This window comes from Acipenser ruthenus, chromosome 16 (genome assembly GCF_902713425.1).
Source record: "Acipenser ruthenus chromosome 16, fAciRut3.2 maternal haplotype, whole genome shotgun sequence".
NCBI classification, from domain to species: domain Eukaryota; kingdom Metazoa; phylum Chordata; class Actinopteri; order Acipenseriformes; family Acipenseridae; genus Acipenser; species Acipenser ruthenus.
The window spans coordinates 17,679,966-17,701,802 of record NC_081204.1 but is presented as its reverse complement, the minus strand read 5'-3'; the positions used below and the strand labels follow the sequence as shown (position 1 = coordinate 17,701,802).

General features: G+C 39.0%; 3 long non-coding RNA genes across 4 annotated transcripts; all 3 read right to left on the bottom strand.

Moving 5' to 3' along the window:
• Nucleotides 1-288: 288 nt before the first annotated feature.
• Nucleotides 289-3,477, bottom strand: LOC131697762 (uncharacterized). The gene is made up of 4 exons (XR_009307475.1): nt 3,031-3,477; nt 2,553-2,774; nt 1,787-1,954; nt 289-1,331 (listed from the first exon to the last, which is right to left on the bottom strand). It is a non-coding gene; the product is annotated as an uncharacterized LOC131697762 (long non-coding RNA).
• An 814-nt stretch (nt 3,478-4,291) lies between these two features.
• LOC131697761 (uncharacterized) lies at nt 4,292-13,419 on the bottom strand. 2 transcript variants are annotated; one of them, XR_009307474.1, is made up of 7 exons: nt 13,331-13,419; nt 6,317-6,364; nt 5,845-6,139; nt 5,585-5,719; nt 5,251-5,350; nt 4,811-4,851; nt 4,292-4,399 (listed from the first exon to the last, which is right to left on the bottom strand). It is a non-coding gene; the product is annotated as an uncharacterized LOC131697761 (long non-coding RNA). The 2 variants fall into 2 exon arrangements; XR_009307473.1 differs by lacking the exon at nt 4,811-4,851.
• Nucleotides 13,420-19,816: 6,397 nt separating this feature from the next.
• LOC131697760 (uncharacterized) lies at nt 19,817-21,071 on the bottom strand. Its single transcript, XR_009307472.1, has 3 exons — nt 20,923-21,071; nt 20,718-20,756; nt 19,817-19,924 (listed from the first exon to the last, which is right to left on the bottom strand). It is a non-coding gene; the product is annotated as an uncharacterized LOC131697760 (long non-coding RNA).
• Between the last annotated feature and the right edge of the window lie 766 nt (nt 21,072-21,837).

Below are 21,837 nucleotides of genomic sequence, written 5' to 3'. Positions count from 1 at the left end.
TAAACACCAGTTACAGAATAATACTAAATTAAACTAGGATATGAATCTTTGTTTTTAACTATGCACATGTAATTTTTACCTGGTAAAATATTATAGAATTTATGACTGCCAAACATTGATAATTGTAAGAAATGTGCCATGTTTATTAGTTGAATTGCATGTGTTTTGAAATTAGGTTTATTTTTATAATAAATTTCAGTACAGAAAACATGTTTGAAAGTGTTTATTTCAATTAAATGACCTTAAGCAGTCATTTGTTAAGATGAACAATTTACAGCAAATGTCAGAATCTACTAACACAATTGTATATATTATATCCTGTTGATACAGGAGACAGATTGCCATTGTTGGTCTACCCTACCTACAGTAATATTACAAAACCAAGTAGTAACAGTAGTCAGCACAGGTCAAATCTTAAGTTCTTACCCAACAGCATCATTTTAGAGCAAAGGTACAATTGCCCCACCCCCATTAACACTGACAACTTTTTACATTGGTAAGGTTAACATCCACAACACTACAGTTGAACAAATGACATAACAATTGTGAACAAGGTTAAAGAAAAAAACCTTGTAGCCATACCCGCCCTGAAAACACGTGCAGCCACACTTTACACATCTTTTGATTAGAGACCTCAATTTTATTATCGCTGAAACAGCATTGGCCAATTCTGATTGTTTTAAACTTCTTCAGATGTGCCTTTCTGGATGAATTTATTATAAACTATTTTGACAAAAGAAAAAAAACAACCAGATTGGATTAATGATCTGATGTCAGGCTACTAAACATACCTTTCCAATCCACTCATTTGAAACAAACAGTACTTTAATTGTTATATTTATCCTGCTAATTATCAAATTGCCATTTATGAGCTGCCTGGTTTTCACAACATTCAGAATTGAAGTGGATTTATCCTGGACCTAAAGTATGCACATTGTTTCTTTATCAAATACATTGCTTCAATGAGCGACCTAAAAGTCATGGGGAATGACAATGTACATGGTTCTATACTTAAACATTTAAGTGTAGTCTTTTTAAAACAGATTGTGGATATGGCCCTCTCTGTCCTGGACATCAATGTCAACAGTTACACTGGTAACACTAAACAAAGGAAAAGTCATGGCAGCGTCGGACAGCAAATTCAAAATTAGTTTTGAATTGTTCTTCTGTCAAGCCGATTGGCAGCCTCAAAACAAGACCACAGGTGCTTACAGTTGGGAATTGTGAACCTCTAATGAATTCTATAGTTGGCTGAATCTCATATCCACCAATGGGAAACTGTTTTGCTCCAGTTAGGAACCTCAGTAGATCCTCCAAGGAACATGCTGCATCTACAATATATACATACATAAAAAAGGCTATAAAACAGAATATACACCTGTATTAATTTAGATAACACGTACTACACTGCAATATCCCATTTTTCACAATACCTAAAAAAGGACCAATTGTGTATTTTTAAATGGGTAAAAGTCAAAGATTATGTAATTTTTTTTTTTTTGTTTTACTTTAATACTCAAGAAAAGCAAAAGTAGTTACTATGGTAATGGCAATACTTTAGATTAACCAAACAAAGTAAATACAAATAGCACTGATACTTCATTGAAGACAGCGTTATTCATACTGGTTTCTATGATCACTTTCAGTAATGTAACATTCACTATATGGACATTATTGTTGCTTCCCAGTAAAAACCAAGTCCTATTTAGCTTAAGGAGAGATCAATACGAATTAAAACAAGTAAATATGAAAAATGGAAATGCACTATAATAAAAATTGTGCTTACTTAGGTTTGTCAAGCTGCTTAAAAACAGCATGAAATGCATCATTGCCTCTTCCTCCAAATCCCTTTGATTTGACCCCACTTCTGACAGCTCTGCCTCAAACATGTCATATACTTCATCAGGCTGTATTGTTGCTCTTTTCTGGCCACACAAAAGCAACTTCATCACATCTGTAATAGTTAACACATTTATGGTGGAGATTTAATGTAACATTCAAGTTCTAATAATTTATACTCTACATGTTACTCAACTGTTGAAACTACAGCACCTTGTCCAATAGAGGCAAATCTTTGCAGTAACTACTATGTTTGGACCCATTCAGGTTGGAGGGGAGAAAACAAGTGTATTTGGTCACACTTTAAAATGAGAAAGTTTAAGGTTATAATTTTGACTATACCTAGAAATACCCACTATTTTATTGCACACCACAACAGGCTTTTAAGGATGATACTTCACAACTTAAACACTGTGCATATTTCCAAAATCCCAAAGATGTGATTATGTATCAAATTTTACAGCAAATATTACAACTAAATATGTCAAGGGAGAAACCCTGTGGTCTAGCAAATCTAGTTTGACAGGGGCAACCTTGTTTCACCAAGGCTTATGGAGAATCCTCAAGTTAGCACTATTTTTCTAAGGTTAGGGTTAGTTAGGGTGAGGCTTAGTCTGAATTGCCCAATTGGACGAGGCAAAACTAGACTCACTAGACCACTGGGACTTGCCCTTAACATATACATCATATCTACACATTGTAGATAGACTGACCTGGATGTTTTCTTATCAATGTTGCAATTCCAAATGTTTCGAGCCCTTCTTTGAATTCTTCAATTTGAGCACGATTCACTATGGAAGTGTAATATCTTGCAGCCGCTTGGGTGAAGTCTTTTTTTTTGGGCATCACTGACCTCCCCTAGAAAGCTGATGTTTTCTGCTATTTTCTCCACAACTGGATCGCCAGTCCAGTCCCTTCTTCCGATATTCTAATATCTACAGAAAGACAAAAATCGGTTTACTACGCTAAACAGATCAGCGCTTGATATCAAAATGTAAAAGTCACATTATTATTATACCAGACACCCTTGTTAAGGGGGAGATAGATTTAGCAACACTCCACTACTTGTGCATTTGTAAATTTGTTTTAGTAGACCTTTATTTTGCATAGCATGGTATATATGTATTATATTGTCCAACATGCAAAAATATGTAATTGACAATTGTTTTATAGCATGTCTTCTACTAATACCTCTTTCAGCTTGCTTTGGACAGTTTCATCAGCAACATCCTCTACAAACCACTGGTTGATTCCTGCAATGGTGTTGATCAGAGATTCTGCAAAAATATTGAGCTGTAGAGAACAGTGCCAACAATCCTCCCTGCCATACAATGGGATCTGTTCTGCAATGTTAAAAAGTCAGGAGCTGGAATGAGGTGTCCTTCTTTCCCACACCAAAGTCCTCCCCAGTTGATCAGTCCACGAACAGTCAGTTCCATTAGATTGCGCCTAGGTCCTCCAGAATCAAGCTCTTGTTCTCCAACAAAAGAAACATTAAGATGTTTGTCCCAACCATAATCAGCTCAGTTCATCCAACGGAGCAAATCTTGGAAAGCATGGTTCCGTCTGACCTTGACATTCTGAACTCCATCAGCAAGAACTGAGGAGCAAAGTTCTGCTATTACACTTTCTGGGCTCCTGTTGACAAGAGGAAGATTAACCGTAATACATGTATTTGGGAGAAAAAAAAAAAGTCTAAAACTTTATATACAGTACTATGGAATGTTATTCGGCTGATTACTTTAATAGCCCTGATTTGGGAAACGATTGATCAAACTGATCATAAGGAAAAACACTGCCTCACTGTATGCTAGAACATACATTGAGGGAAGTTACTTAATATTCTACAGATCTTAACACTAACCTAAGTCTAGAAAAGCTATATAGATTAGTCATAAAATAGAAGAAAATAACAATTGTCGAATCATGGGATCCACCATGGTCAATCTGTCAGGCATATAGCAACTTAATCAGTAATGGTTATATTAATAAGCGTTTCAATTTGCAGTCCAACCCTATATTTGTATTACATATTTATTTAGTATCGCCATTTCTCAAAATACAAATACTAGCGGTGCTACTGAGGGTTAATATTTTAATGTTTGATCATATGTTACAAGTATATAATATTTTGTAAGCTAGATTAACTGGCTAAAATGTAAAGAACATAATGCAAGGTTAAAGGCTTCATTTTCAACAAGTGAATTTACCTCAAAAACTAATCTAATATACAGTATGAGGTCCAAAGTACAAACTAAAGAGTGCTGGGACTTGCTTTTCCTGTAGACAACTAAAGAAATCTGACCACGAGTTACAAAATGCAAACGTCTAGTATATTAAGTCATTGGAGCCTAAGGGTCAAGCTAAGGACCACTGAACAATTTACCACATTTTAAACCCACATGGCAAGATTTTTTATTTATTTATTTACAAAAATGCATACTTGCCTGTCTACACTGTGAGCTAATGTTCTAGTAGTCACCTCTGAGCCAGCTGACAGTGGGGGGGAACATCTTCAAAAATGTTTACATCATGCTCCGTGACTATGCTATTAAATAAACTGAGATAACAAGTTTAACTTTTTTCAATAGCAAATATTACACACAGAAATAAGTGTTCTTGCAATTAAAAAAAGGGGGGGGGGGGGATGTATATATGCATATCATATAAAATATATATTTATATATATATATATATATATATATATATATATATATTTCATTATATATATAAGTTTGCATTGCACTCCACAACACATTACTTACACATTCTTTACCCAACCATTTGGTGCTAATTAAATGTGGGATTCCTGGTAGCCCACCCCACTTACTGCCTTTCCCCTACATTCTTCATTGCTCAATTGCAGCTAAAATGTATGCTTGTAGTAACACTAGACATTGTCATATCATATGGAGCTATACCAACTAACCTCTCCATTAGAAATAATGTACACAGACATTTTTCACATTACCTTTCAGCACTGACTACTGGAGTTCTATGATGTAGTACATTCTATAAGACCAAAAATGTACACACATTAATACATACAACATTGTTTGTATAACCTACTGTAACTGTTAAGTCAAACTGAGAACAGCACCACAAGAAAGGTAACACTTGTAGTGTTTAAAGTGTGCAGTGTGGTTATTTTGCACGTATTGTGCCTGTTCAGTCCTACAAAGGACCTCACCTGATCAGTTTATTAAACCACTATTCCCCTTTTACAGGAACTTAGTTGCCTGGAATTAGTGATCCTGTACATATTATATTTTTAGTTTTCCATAAGCGAATAGTTTAACATTTAAGACCAGGTTACTTAACTCAATATGATGAAACAAGACTGGAGAGAGCAAGAAAAATAAATAAATACAGGGGTACTAATATATATGTGTAACATCTCCTGTCCCTTACCTGTTCTAGCTGCTGAACATCATTTTCAAGATTTTTGATGGGTCAATGAATTGGTAGAACTGAGGAAAGACAGAGTCTCCTTACTTGGTGATTCATGTTCCTGTTCCAGAAACAAACATTTTAAGCAAGATGTCAGGTATTTGTATTAAGAAACATTTCTTTCAAATGAAGGGATTACTGAAAAGGTGTAGACAGCAAGCCACAATATGACGTTGCCCTTTATTCACATGTACAAAAATATGAACTTGGTTTAACGTAGGTGTTGCACTTGATGAGTACTTCACTGTACATATTTGTAGGTACAGTTATTGTTCCCAAAACAAGTCAAATTTACCTCACTTTCTGGCAGGTTGTGGTGACTAAGAATGTACAGAGCTCCTTGTCCTGCAAGACTAATGACTTCGGCACCATTCCAAGAAAAACTGAAAGGGGTGTTGGGTTTGATCAGTTTCCTTCCACCTGGCAAACACTAAAAACAGTTCAGAAACTTATAAAATGCATTGAGTTGAAATTAAATTGTTCTGAAGAAAATAAGAGTAGGCTTATGTCAGGAAACTACTTAAAATAGAGAAAGATGTGTAGATAAACACTTACCTGTAAAAATGAAAAAACAAACTCTTCTCCATCTGCGCAGAACGTTGTTTGGAAGAATGATCGAATTTCATGTTGCACCTCCTGAGAATTCCATGTAGAGTCCAGATTAAGTTTCCCTGTCAGCCCGACAGAAGCCTATTTCTCCTTGTCCTGACCTCTTGGTGCTTTCCAAGAATTATCCTCTTGCTGAGGTGTACTAAATGGCATACATAAGATGTCTCTAATCACCACCCGGGCCCTTCCAGCTACAGTTCTTCTTCGCTTGGTGAAAGTATTTTGAGGTAGGGATAGAACTCTGCAGAGAATGAAATGGTTAAAAAAATAAAATTCTGACACTTAAGCAAACAACTTTCTTTATTAATATTTTTTGGCAGACAAACACTGGTACCCAGGGCTGCACAACAGAGAAGCTGACAGTGGCTTATCAATGGAAATCAGTTTAGACATAAAGTAACAATTATAAATGACTTACATCAGGTTCAGGTGAGAAATTGGGCTCAGGTCGTTCTCCAATCTGCATCTAAATCAAATAAAACACAACAAATGTATCATTTAAGCGGTTAAAAAAAAAAAGGATATATATATATATATATATATATATATATATATATACACAAGACCTTTTTTTTTTGTAAAATTGCCATTTAAAATTCACACTTGAAACAACGTGATAGCAGCATTTGTCAACATCTGCACATATGCTGAAACAAACGCGCTTTACAGCAAAGTTTTACTAGCAGCCCTAAGTTCCAGAGTTTATGATTTCCCAGTGGTTACCTAGTCGTCTTTTAAAATGACCTGACAGCACCAAAAATGTGTTTTTGTTTCTTGATTAAAATTGAGAAATGTGTGAACTGTGGCAGGAGTTAAATTAGGTGCAATCTTATTATATATTTCCATTTTAAACGTGATTCAAATGCGTGTATCTCGACTGATGTATGAACTGTGGGAACGCTAATCAAAGTTTGTCGTGTTTATATGTATTTATTTAATGTAAACTATATAACTCAACTATTGAGAAGATTTTTTTAAATGGGATATAAACAACAAAATTGTGTCATGCAAGATACAGCAAGGTTACATTTTGAAAAAAAAAAAAAAAACACGATGTGAAACATAACAGCACAGAAATGACACATTTCTGCATTGTCGTTGAGACACTAATGACCCAATAATCATCAATTGAATTTGTAAGAGGAGGAGAAAAGTCGGACGAAACGGGGGGGGGGGGTAGACTTAAATAAAATAAAGTAACGTTCATCGTACTTATCCGTGGCAGAGGTGATTCATTGCGCGGCCGCTGCCTATCATCAGACAGTTGAACTTGTACCAGTGGCCTCGCAATGGCATGCTGTACAGCAGGTTGTTGTACACCGCTAGTTCGAGGCTCAGCTAACGATTCAACGAGTCTTGTTAGGCTGCTGATCCCATCAACAAGACTCTGTATTGAAGACCCGGCGATGAACACACGACCAGCAGCGTCAGCCATAGTTACTGTCTTGTCTGGAATAAAATTACGTATATTTCCATAGAAAAGCATGCGCGCCACAAAGCAGTGTGCACATTGGGCAACACTTCTCAAGTGACAGTGCGCCATGGTGACGTCAAAAATAGAAAGTCATGTGACCCACAAAAGTGCATTTTGTCCCACAGAATGAGTATTCTGTGCCACAAAATTGTATTTTGTGCACATAATTAGCATTTTTTCCCACATAATGTGTATTTCGTCCCACAAAATTAGTTTTAGCCCCACAAAATATGCATTTTGTCCCACAAAATGATAATTGTATGTTAAATGATTTTGTGGACAGAACTGAAAACTTACTTTGCTTTTCGTGGACAGAATGTATACTTGACTGTTCATTATGTCCACAAAATGATCGAAGAAAAAGTGTATTTTGTGCACAAAATGAAATCTCTTGAAAAATGAAAATTATATGCATTTGTTTTTCGTTTTGTGGGACGAAATACAAAATTGTGCATGACACAAACGGCGCCCCATACGTGTTTAATTTCTTCTGTTTTACAGCCCAGCGGAATCATCTTAAAAGGGGACATTATCTTCCCATATCGAGACAACTCTCTATCTAACAGTGCGTTATCTATAAAAGGACGAACATTAGAAATAACAACTTTAGTGAGGGGGGTCGACAAAGGCATCGCTGTAACTAGGGAATTGCTAACTGAAAAACCCTCCTCTACTATACGATTTACCAATCGCTCCTGACAGGAAAACAACAAGAGCCTTGTTCATCCTCGAAGCAGATTTAACATTATCAAACCCAATCACTTCTCCCACCGCTAACAGCACCTCTTCCAGAGAAATGGAGCTATCAGGAACACACCTGAAGCCATGTCTCCGGGTTAACCACCCGTCCCACCCGAGAGAGAACCCATCAGGTTCCGCAAGTCTATCAACTTGTTATATAAATAAACAACCAAATAAATAAATAAATAAATATAATATAATATAATATAGAAAAAAATAATGCAGTGAGAGCCGACTAGCAACAACTCACATGCTCCCAAACTCATGCGTTCAGCGTCCTCTTTCCCAGCTGCCGCTACCTTATCAGGCATTGAGTCCACTACCTTGATTGCTGCCTCATACCCAGGGGTAGCCCCAGTACTAACACGAGCTTTCCTTTCCGACCGACTAGAAACTGCAGCTCTCAGGAGAGACTTAGCTTCCGTCCCTTGAATCTGAGCCGTCACAGCATCGCTATGCACCCCAGGTCCAGAACACGGCTTTTCTGCATCACTAGTTTGAGGCTCCGAGCTGCTATCCAAAGGGAGCGTCTCGAGCCGACTCCCTAACCAACTCTCCCCCCTCACTTGTTACGCCTGAACTCATTAACCCCTTTACTTTAGATTTATGTTTTTTTGAAACAATACTCCATTTTGAGTTTTCAATACCAGTGTTATCTTCAGCAGCAGCAGATGTACTTGACTCGCTGCCTCCAAAACCTGCAGTATCATACCCTCTCTTCAGACGCGGTGCTGGTATAGGTCCCGCTTTCTTCAGCTGTATTGGCTTATCCGCTTCCTGTGGCTCTGCCACAACTCCGCCAAGCTCCCCGTTATCACCCCCTTCTCTGTCTCCTGTTTTATCCGGACAAAACTTCCTGAGGTGCCCCTGTTTTCCACACTGAAAGCACTTCATTAACTCATTGCTAGCAAAGACAGGGTGATTAACACCGCTTACTACAACAGTGTGCTGCCTTCCAGGAGCCTCTGTCAAGCACATCACTGAGAACGTGGACAGGCTCCTAGAACAAACAGGAGACAACCAGTTAGTAGTCGTCCACATCGGTACAAACAACGTTGGAAGAGACAGACCAAGATCCCTGCAAAACAAATTCAGAGAGCTAGGAAGGAAATTAAAAGACAAGACCAAAACTGTGGTATTTTCTGGGATACTGCCGGCACCTTGCAAAGGACCATATGGACAGCTGGAAATACAAAATCAAAATGCATGGCTGAAATCGTGGTGCACACAGGAAGGCTTCTTGAATATTGGAGCACATTCTACAACAAGGACTATCTATATAGGTGGGACGGACTGCACTTAAACAGAAAGGGAACCAATCTACTTGGAGAAAGGATCCTTGAGGAGGTCCATAAGCATTTAAACTAGAAAGGAAGGGGGGAGAAAACAAAAAAACAGAAGGGAGACCGCATCAAAACAAGGGCAACAACTCAGGTAAGACAACTATTAAATGTATTTATCTTAATGATAGAAGTCTCAGAAACAAAATGTTAGAACTTGAAGCTACTTCACTAAACGAGTAATTACAATGTGTTAGGTGTTACAGAAACTTGGTTGTCTGAGAGTGATGGAGACAAATATAATATTGGTGGGTAAACACTGTATAGAAAAGACAGAAGAGGCGGAGGGGTAGCGCTATACATAAGAAATAGTCTTGAAGCCCAGGTGTTAAATCAGGACAAAGAAAACAATGCAGAATCAATATGGGTCAGAATAAGGGACAAAAATTCAAAGGGCATAATAATAGGAGCATGCTATAGACCGCAAATTCAGACACTGAGCGAAATAATCTGTTATACAGTGACATTCGAAATGCATGTAGAAAAGGAGAAGCCATACTAATGGGGGATTTCAACTTCCCCCGTATAAAATGGGAGAACCCAGTTGGGAGCACGACGGACGAAATTGAAATGACAAATGACTGCTTCCTAACGCAATTTGTCAAGGCACCGACTAGAGGGGAGGCATGCCTTGATTTAGTCTTTTCAAATAACGAAGACAGAATAACTAAAACAGAGGTCAGAGAGCCATTGGCAAACTCAGACCACAACATGGTCTCATTTGAAGTGATTTTTAAAACCCCCAAAGCAATGACTAAAGCTAATGTTTACAATTTTAGAAAAGCAAACTATGAAGGTATGAAACAGAGACTAACAGAAGTAGATTGAGTAAAATAGAGAAAACATCCTCAGAAAAAGGATGGCTGTTTTTTAAAAATGTAGCACTAGAGGCGCAAAACAATTACATCCCAAAAGTAGACACATCTAAATCTAAAACAAAATGGCCAAAATGGTTTAATAGATCAATTAAAAAAAAAATATTCAGAAAAAAGGCACTTTACAGAGCGTTTAAAAGGGACCAAAAACAAAGTACACAGAAAGAGTACTTGGAACTGCAAACACAAGTCAAAAAGGAAGTTACAAAGGCCAAGAGAGAGATAGAAATCAATATTGCTAAGGGGGCTAAAACCAATTCCAAAATGTTTTTCCAATATTATAACACCAAGAGAACATTCAAAGAGGAGGTTACATGTCTAAGAGATACAAATGGCAAAATCATAGATGAAGAAAAAAAATAGCAAATATATTAAATGATTACTTTTCACAGGTTTTTACAAAGGAGGACACGGACAACATGCCCCACATGTCGACCTGTTCCTATCCAATTTTAAATAACTTTAGCATAACAGAGACAGAAGTGTTAAAGGGACTAGGAGCTCTTAAAATAAATAAATCCCCTGGGCTGGATGAGATCCTCCCAATAGTACTGAAAGAAATGAAAGAAGTTATTTACAAACCTCTAACCAAGATCATGCAACAGTCTCTTGACACAGGGGTTGTACCGACAGACTGAAAATTGCAAACGTAATACTGATCCACAAAAAGGGAGACAAAACCGAACCAGGTAACTACAGATCAATAAGCCTGACTATTATATGTAAACTATAATAAGATCCAAAATGGAAAATTTCCTATATGGTAACAATATCCTGGGAGACAGTCAGCGTGGTTTTAGGAAAGGGAGATCATGTCTAACTAACTTGCTTGACTTTTTTGAGGATGCAACATTGGGAATGGATAATTGCAAAGCATACGACATGGTTTATTTAGATTTCCAGAAAGCTTTTGACAAAGTCCCGCATAAAAGATTAATTCTCAAACTGAACGCAGTAGGGATTCAAGGAAATGCATGCACATGGATTAGGGAGTGGTTAACATGTAGAAAACAGAGAGTACTGATTAGAGGAGAAACCTCAAAATGGAGCAAAGTAACCAGTGGTGTACTACAGGGATCAGTATCAGGTCCTCTACTATTCCTAATCTACATTAATGATTTCGATTCTGGTATAGTAAGCAAACTTGTTAAATTTGCAGACGACACAAAAATAGGAGGAGTGGCAAACACTGTTGCAGCAGCAAAGGTCATTCAAAATGATCTAGACAGCATTCAGAACTAGGCAGACACATGGCAAATGACATTTAATAGATACAAGTTTAAAGTACTGCACGCAGGCAATAAAAATGTGCATTATAAATATCATATGGGAGATACTGAAATTGAAGAAGGGAACTATGAAAAAGACCTAGGAGTTTATTTTGACTCAGAAATGTCTTCATCTAGACAATGTGGGGAAGCTATAAAAAAAAGGCCAACAAGATGCTTGGATATATTGTGAGAAGTGTTGAATTTAAATCAAGGGAATTAATGTTAAAACTTTACAATGCATTAGTAAGACCTCACCTAGAATATTGTGTTCAGTTCTGGTCACCTCGTTACAAAAAGGATATTGCTGCTCTCGAAAGAGTGCAAAGAAGAGCAACCAGAATTATCCCGGGTTTAAAAGGCATGTTGTATGCAGACAGGCTAAAAGAATTGAATCTATTTAGTCTTGAACAAAGAAGACTACGCGGTGATCTGATTCAAGCATTCAAAATCCTAAAAGGTATAGACAATGTCGACCCAGGAGACTTTTTTGACCTGAAAAAAGAAACAAGGACCAGGGGTCACAAATGGAGATTAGATAAAGGGGCTCCTCCAGTGGCAACGGTTCTAGACACTCCGGCATTGGCAGTGGTGGCTGTGGCCATTCTAGCGGTCTCTGAAGTCGGGCTGGCACCTCCTGCCGTCGCAGTCGGGTGCGCCTCCCCTGAGCTCCTCTCAGCAGCATGTGCAAGGGCTGCTGAGGGGCTTCAGCCTTCTCCCCTTCTGGCTCTCGGGTCCGTTGCTCCTCCCCTTCTGGCTCTCGGGACGACAGCTCCACCCCCTCTGGCTCTCGGGACGGCAGCTCCACCCCCTCTGGCTCTTGGGACGGCAGCAGCAGGGGAACCAGCAGACATGCTCCCTCTGCTGGTGGCGGCGATGGAGGCAAAACCAGCAGGTACTCTCCCTCTGCTGGTGGAGGTGGGAGCGACACACTGTCCTCCCACGGCGGTGGAGGCAGAACCAGCAGGAACTCTCCCTCTGCTGGCGGATACCTGGACTGTGGACGTTCAGCCTTCCCCCTCTTGGGCTCTGGACATTCGGGCTCCTCCCACTCAGGCGCAGGATGTTCGGGCTCCTCCCACTCAGGCACAGGATGTTCGGGGTCCTCCCACTCCAGGTCTGTCTCCTGTAACACCTCCGGGCAGTGGTGCTCTCTCTGCCTCCTTCTCCTCCCCTCTGTTTGGGTGGGGCAGATGGCCACTGTGTGCCCATATGCCCCACAGCCAGGGCACAACTCTGCCATTAGCCTTTTTAAAAACAACTCCCAGTCGTCATCTGCCTCCTCCTGGGCCAGGGTGTAGGGCCATCCTGTCCAGTTGTGGCCGTAGACCTCGCAGCGCACACACCAGTCCACTGGTGGCACCTCTGGGCAGGATCTCCAGTGGTGGTCCTCCTTTCCACACCAGTAGCACCAGGGAAAAGGCTGGCTGGGTCCTCCAGCTGGGGTGGCAGCAACTTTTGATGCTGCTGTCGCTGCTGCCGCTGCATGCTTCTTCTGCCCATTTTTTTTTTTTTTCAAAAAAAAAAACAACTCACAAAACTGAAAAAAACAAAAAAATACTGCCCTGAGCCTCCAGGTGGCGCTATCCTGCTTCTGACACCAAATGTGACAGGCTGACAGAGGTTGAGACTCAAAAAATAAAGCTTTTAATTCATAAAAATACAAAATAAACCGGCACAAGGGTCAAACCAAAAGGTTTCAAAAACACAAAATACACACAAAATGAAACTTACAAAAGAATAAGGCTTCCAGGCTGGGTGTTGCCTTCACTGAATTTAAAAAATGAAAAGAACAGCACACACAAAAACCACTCTTGCTTCCTCCCCTTCTAGAACTCTCCCCCTACTGGGAGGCTGAGGCCTCCTTTTATGCCAGGTGGCTGGTGACTAATTGAATAATTAATTGGTTGATTGCTCCCACCTAACGCAATCAACCTGGGCAGGGAGGAGAATTTAACTCCATCCCTGCCAGTATTTCCAAGGGCAGAGCCCTGCTCTGCCACATAGGGTTTGGCAAATGGATTGTACATTATTTAATAAACGTAACAGTTGCCTACTTTTTATTGCCTTGCTTTATGTAATCCCTTTGATCTTTGCTAGACTTAAGAAGACACCAAACGATGCACCCCAAAGAGCCATTCAAGCCATTGAATCATATTGGACAGTACGTAGAAGAGTGCATGCACAAATTACAGAGCACGGAAAACAAGCAATTTACTGATGTATCTGTTGCTAACAGTGCTTCCATTTTAGAACTGCCTGTGTCAGATTACATTTCTGATTCACATATGTTGTTGGAACAAAGTACATCCGTACAGCACACTGATGACTACATTTTTGATTTAGGTGGACATTTATTTACAAGTACTTCTCATTTACACACTCAAAATGAAAATGACACAACATTAGAAACTGACAATGAACATTACTTCTCCAACACAGATCATGAGTCAGACACAGATGATGACGACATAAGGAACAATCATGCTCAGTGGGCAGCTAAACATCACATACCACATGCTGCACTATCAGACCTATTAGATATTATAGGTAAAGATTATCCCTCGCTACCTAAAGATCCCAGGACTCTATTAGGTACACTCACAATGTACAACTCAAGGACATCACAGGGGGCTCATATTACCATTTTGGTGTTTTGCCTAATTTAATTACTAAATTGTCTACCTACCCAGCACTTTTCGGGGACACTGACGCACTGTTACTACAGATAAATATTGATGGCCTGTCACTGTTCAAAAGTACAAATGTACAATTGTGGCCTATTCTAGGGATGCTCAATCAGCCATCCCTGAAAGAACCATTTCCAATTGGATTATTTTGTGGTTCAAGTAAACCTGGCAATGTTTCAGAGTTTCTATGCGATTTCATACAATAAATGAAATGCATTGAGGTTGAAGGAATTACCTACAATGGGAAACATTATGAGGTCAAAATTTCATTTGTGAAATTTGTCAAGAAAGTCAAATCACATGCTGGTTATCATGGATGTGATAACTGTGTACAAGAGGGTGTGTGGAATGGCAAGATGACATTCCCTGAGACTAATGCTCCACTGAGGACAGACGTTGCCTTTGCAGAAATGAGAGACAAGGACCATCACCTTGGACCCTCACCACTGAGTGACCTTAACATAGGCATGGTCTCACAGTTTCCTTTAGACTACATGCATCTTGTGTGCCTTGGTGTTACTAAAAGGCTAATATTGTTGTGGATAAGGGACCTCTGCAGTGCAGATTAGGTGGCACTGTTATCAATCAGCTATCAGAAGCATTACTTGATTTACGGGCTCATATGCCAAAAGAATTCAGTCGAAAGCCTAGGTCACTTAATGAAGTACAAAGGTGGAGAGCTACTGAATTCCATCAGTTTTTGTTGTACACTGGACTAGTAGTTTTGTGGCGAAGACTGCCTGATGTGTTTTACAAGAATTTCTTATTGTTTTTTGTAGGAATATTTCTGCTTACAAGCCCATCATTTTCACATGATTGTATAGATTATGCCCATGACATAATGGTTCTCTTTGTCAAGAACTTTGGTGATCTGTATGTTAAAGATATGCTGGTGTACAATGTTCATGGCCTTGTACATTTGGCTGCAGTGGTGAAGCAGTTTGGCCCACTAGATAGCATCTCAGCTTTTCCTTTTGAAAGTTTTCTCGGAAAGCTTAAAAAGTTGATTAGAAAACCAGAATTACCACTGCAGCAAATTGTACGTCGATTATCAGAAATGGGCTCCTCTTATATGAAAACAGAACAAGCAAAATTAGAGTTGAGAAAACAACACAAAGGGCCACTTCCATTTGATTTTCCTTTGTCTGAGCAGTAGGAAGAAGTTGTGTGCAAGGACTTCACAATCTGTTTATTTACAGGTGACAACTGCATTGAAATACAAGACGGCATTGGTCTTGTACAGAACATTATGTACTGCGTAGCAGAAACTTACTTTTAAAAAATGTAATACTGTTGAAGAATTATTTTCCTATCCTCTCAGCTCAGTGGCTCTTGAAATCTACAGGGTTTCAAATCTTAGTGATGAGATAGAAATAGCACCTTTGTCAGTTGTTAGAAGTAAATATGTTCTTATGCCCACTAGACAAAGTTTTGTTGCAGTTCCTCTTTTACATTTAATGTATTAACAAATTTCAATTGATGTTCAGGGATTGAAAGTAATGGGCTAAAACATCTGCCAATTCTTGAAGCTATGTAATGTTTCTGAGGCTTTTCTATATAAATAGAAGAAGTGAAAATGTCACACTGAAAATAATTAAAATAATTTAAATAATTTTAATGACAAGCTTTAATCTGGAAAACAAGTTTATTGTACATCTTAGTGAGCAATCAGGCTATTTAACATCATTTTTAATACAGAAATGTCTAAAACAGACATTTGTGTTTACAGAAATCCGTATAATGTTTCATATTGTTGAGTTCCTTGACTCACAGGAGGTTGACATTGTGCCAATCTCCTAGATGGTAAATGAAGGAGTTTGTAAATTGCCAAATTACACCTGGGGAAAAACTTTAAAAAGGCAGTCATGAATGGCGTCAGAAGAGAAGCCGAGTGGGCACAGTATCAATTACGCATTCTATATACAACTGGTGAGTTTAAAAATGTACTCTAACTACATTAATAAAGCTTAAACTGCAATGTAAGATTCCCCGAACTGTGCTTGGCTGAGCTGCAGAGCTATAATCAATTGTAAAATGAAGCTCAGTAGCTTTTTTTGATATAATAGGAAATTATATGCAATTTAACACAAGTATAAAAGCAGTAAAAACCTTCACAATTGTGTTTGCTCCCAGTAAAACAAAAACACACACAGCTAATGCACTGATATTCATAATCTTTTCTCATACATTTAAAATGTGCTAGTTCTTATAGTAAACAGCAAGTTTTGTTTTTAATATTCTACTATTTGCAATAAATTAACAAAAATGACCTCCACAGAACACTATGAGAAATCCAGAAGAAAACTTCCTCAGGCACAAGCGACATCTGATTTACAGACATCTGATGCCCCTGAGGAAGATGAAGGCCGGCCTAGGCGAAACAGAAAGTGAGGTTTTTTCTTAATTTTTGGTGTTTGCATTCCTTCAAGTTTGTCATCTAGAGCAGAGTTTCCCAATTCTGGTCCTGAGGACCCACTGTGTCTGCTGGGTTTCATTCCAACTGAGTTCTCAATTACTTAATTAAAGCCTTAATTGAACTGATAATTTGCTAAATTAGACTTTTTTTTAAATGTATTTTCAGCTCTTAAACAGTTGTAAATTTCATGTTAGCTATAATATTTTATAAGTAACTCGAACTCTGCAACTGTTTAAGTTCTGAAAACAATTGTAAGGTCTAATTAAGCAAATTATCAGTTCAATTAAAGGTCAGGTTAAGTAATTTAGAGCTTGGAATGAAAACCAGAAGACACAGGGGGTCCCTAGGACCAGGATTGGGAAACCCTGATCTAGAGTAACTCCAGCCAAGTTAGTAGAAAGGCTGGAGTAACACTGCTTTGACTTCACACAGAACTCAACTTTTGGCCCAATCTGAGGTATTGCCACAGCTGCTCTAAATGCTGGAGTGTCCCTATTCTTATGTTTCAGAACGGATCTGGACACTAACATCACATACTAAAGAACAACTTAATATCTGCTATAGATTATATCAAACAGTGATAAAACTGTTCTTTTTATGTTTTCTGAATGAATAATTAAGACACACCTGAAAGAAGCAATGCTTGCCTCTTTGTAACATGCTAAAACAGTGGTACTCAACTCTGTCCCTCGAGATCTATTCCAGTCCTGTTCTTTATTCCAACCAGGTCCTAAATTAGTTAATTGCCTCTTAACAGGTTCAATTAACTACATTAGACCCTGCTTGGAGTAAAAACCTGGACTGGATTGGATCTCGAGGGCCAGAGTACCACTGTGCCAGAACATCAACTATATCTAGTATTCATTACTTGTTAGACAAAATTGGTCACCTATCAGGGCTGAATTATACAGTCAATGCATGCCCCAAGAACAACAACAGAAGGAGGAACAGCCATGCTTTCTTTGTGTTTTTACCACAGAAATATTTTCAAATCGATTGGTTAACCAGCTGCTGGACATCAATAATACTTTGCATTACGTTTCTTCTGTTGTGCAGTTATGGGACACCTCATTCAAAGTTGTATACTTTTAATTTAAAAAGCTTGAACCTATTAAGGATTCACATCAAAACAATTGTTTTCAAATGCACATTTAGAATCCGAGGTAAGCTGTAAAATGTAATGTGTATTAAAAAATATATTTTAATGTCTTAAAATACAGAAGTAATATCTGACCAAAATATTTCCTCATGTACAAAAACAGCCACGTTAGATACAAGGATCAGCCAAATAAAGATGCAATATGAGTCAAAAGGGAGAAGTTAGTAAAATCAGGTCAGCCCAATAAAGATATGTTTTTTTTTCTTTTTTAACATGGGACCATTTTGGTTAGATGTTAATATGCAGGTCTACCAACATGTTCATCTCTGTTGTTTAGCTGACAAAGGGGAAGTTTATACTCTCTGGAAGGGCTGCACGTTCATCTGTGGGATCTATTACAGAGATTTTCCTTTGCAGGATCATTAGATGTGAAATTTCAGTCAGGAAAAAGAAAAAAAAAACATAGTGATCTATTTAAAAAGATTCAACTAAAATATTCTATTTCTTTTTCTTTGAAATTCCTAAATGAACAGTGGAACTTTATCTCCCTCTTATCATTGTTGATACTGAACTGTATTTGCTCCCCCATGATCATGATTTTACTATTTCGGGGCCCATATTCGTCCAGCGAAGATGATAAAGAACTTCCAAGAAACAAATGACCTCGGTCATCTTGGATGCACCGCACGTCTTGCTCCCTATCACCACCACCACCATCAGCATTACCAAAAAGGTTGGTGTGCGGCATCAGTTTTAGAAATGGATTATTTATTTACAAGAGAACCTGTAGTAAGGCATTGAAACAGAGCACATAACTTGCAAGGAATCTACACTATAGTCTGAAAGTACATGTTATTTCAACTTCTAGTTTACATTTCAGATTTACTAAAACAAACTATATTTACTTGTCCTTAACATTGGATGAAATCAAGGAGAACATTGTCTGCAGTGTTAGAAGTGGAAGCTTTCTTTACCGATAGCCACTCTCGGTTGCATTCATTCGGCTTCGCTTCTCCACAGCACTCCTTGTCAAAGTTTTTCAAGTACTCTCAGCTCCGCTCTCCCTGTAGGCACGCACGTCTAGTCTCAGTCTCCGCTCTACTGATCCCCATCTCCCTTTAATTTTCTACAGGTGTTTTTATACTCTGCTCACCTCTCTCTCAATTAGTCAATCTGGGTTGAATGAGCACCACCTGCACCTCCTCCCTAATTGCGGTGCGTTTATGCAATCAAGTCCATGACAGTATATAACTGAATAGAATTCAATTCCAGCAGGGCCTACTTCTTTTTGTTCATATTCCATCTTCTTCGAGTCTTTTACAGTGTATTTTAGACAGACATAATTACAGGAAGGTGTGTCGGAGACAAATAGAAAATTTATGAGTGGTGGAAAGGACTGTTTTTGGCGGAATCGAAGGTTTTCGACTGTTTTTAGTGCTCCGACCTAAAATCAAAAACCCCAGTTCTGACAGTTTGGGAAATGTTATGCAAATGAAGCGAGTGCCCAGTTAGCATGCACACCGTCCCAAAATCAAAGCTGTTAGCGAGTCGTTCCCTACAAAAATATATCTGCCTGTTTCAAGTTGTGCTAATGGAATCGCACACCTGAAAGAGGCAATCCCAACATCCACTACAGCGCACAAATATATATATTTTTGATTTTCAGGGCCTATTTGACTGTCCCTTGAGTGCAGGTCTCTTAATACAGGCTTGACTGTACAATGTATGTATATGTATTATTATTATCAGTATTATTAGCCTATTGTCGTTGTTTGTCATCCTTATATACTAATTACTACACAGTGATGTAAAGATCTTGTTGTAAAAGTAACATAAATAAAACAGTTTCTCTCACTCTCTCTCACACTCTCACTCTCACTCTCACTCTCTCACTCTCACACTCACACTCTCTCACTGTCTCACTCTCACACACACATGGAATTCAGGAGGACCGGGGTGCTGCTGCTGGCAGTCCTCGTGCTGGGGTGTTTATGCAGTGTCAGCGCCAGTGAGTTTGTGAAAGTCCCGAGCTCTGTGAACTGCACTGTCGGGCAGGACTGCATCCTGAACTGCACCTTCAACGTCACAGCTGGAGGAGGCTGGGATGACAAGTCCAATATGTTCTGCAGAAAAACAGAAACAAACTGTGATGTTCACGGTTACTACGGCAACAGCGAGTGGCTTTCCGGTCAACATCCTCAGTACATGAACAGGACCAGCCAGTTCCATGCAGAGCTGCTGCGCGGGGAAGCGTCACGGGAATTTACCAGTGTGAAGTTGTCGCTGCTAACCAGATTGGGTTGGGTCAGATTCAGCTGGTCTCGGTTTCAGCTGAACCAACAGGACCAGCACCTGTTCCAGCAGGCAATTATAGTTATAGGTCTTGTTGTTGCTCTTCTTGTTGTTGGTGTTGGCGCAGGTCTGGTGCTGTCTAAGAAACGTGCTAACATGCATCTCAGGCAGCTCGGGACAGTGCAGTAGAGACAGATCTATTGAACACTGAGTAGGACAGGAAATCACAAGATTGAAGCATGTGAAAGTTGAGAAGGAGTGCCTGGCAATCAAATGGGCCCTCTGATCGGCCGTGAGTTTACTTTGGAGACAGATCATCGAGCATTGCAGTGGCTTGGGAAGATGAGAGACTCCAGTGCGTGTATCACTCGTTGGTACCTGGCAATGCAACCATTTCAATATACAGTAAAGTACAGGGCAGGAGCCTTGAATCAGACTGCAGACTTTCTTTCTCGTGTCCCTGTAGAACACGGGAAAGCTTAAGGAGGGGGATATGTGAGGGAGGAGAGCCTCACATTGTCTCAGTATGTATCTGAGCATTTACTGTTAATGCTTTTTAATTGTTTTTGTATTGTGTTGCTGATCCTTGTATCTAGTAAGAAAAAAAACAACAACTTCATTTACCTGTTGTATGGGGACTTGAGGCCTGTGGTTGGGAGTGTCCTGAAAAACAAAAGAAAGGTTCATCAAGAGTATTTTTACATAGTTGGTTTAGAAGGGTGCACACTTCCAGAACAATGTATTGCAGTACTATTGTTAAGATGAACTGTAAAATGAACAACAGCTATTTCAATGTGCATGTTTTTTGATATGCAACGGTTTAGGTAACCTGAGTTGGGTGTGGTGGTGTGGTCCTCCAACTTGACAGGAAGTGGGGAAACAGCCATGTTGGTGAGGGAAGCTTTTACTGACTTCCCTGGGTACTGACTTCCTGTAGTCAAGGCAGTACCTGTAGAAGATATTGAAAGGGGAATAGCTGATTTTGTTTCCCTCTGCTTGTTTTAAAGCATAGTTTTAATGCAAATGTTAGATTAATGTTTAGTTATATATATATATATAGGGCAGCAGTGTGGAGTAGTGGTTAGGGCTCTGGACTCTTGACCGGAGGGGGACACTGCTGCTGTACTCTTGAGCAAGGTACTTTACCTACATTGCTCCAGTAAAAACCCAACTGTATAAATGGGTAATTGTATGTAAAAATAATGTGATATCTTGTAACAATTGTAAGTCGCCCTGGATAAGGGCGTCTGCTAAGAAATTAATAATAATATATTCATTGATTTATGTTTCCTTTTCAATACTTTGATATTTATTATTAATAACTGTTTGCTGGTTTGTTTTTATATAACCACCTGCATAATGGTTTATTCTGGGGGAGGGGTAGGCCTGGAAGGGTATAAAGGCTGTTAGTTTGTTCAGTCAGGATCTTCCTTTTGTGTAGATTAGAGGGCAGTTTTGCAGCTCTATGGTTGGACTCAGTTATTGGAGTCAGTACCTGTGATTAGGTGACTATAAATAGTTATTTTTGGTTTCCACTTTTTCTTTCTTCATATTGTTTGAAATTTTGTTCAATTAGCTTTTTGTTTATTATTGTTCTTAAATAAAAATAATTGGTTTTGCGCCAAACTTCTCTGTGATCTACGTGCTTCCCTGCAAGTCAACACCAGCCACTGGCTGCACTCTCCAACATCGACCCAGGGGACTTTTTTGACCTGAAAAAAGAAACAAGGACCAGGGGTCACAA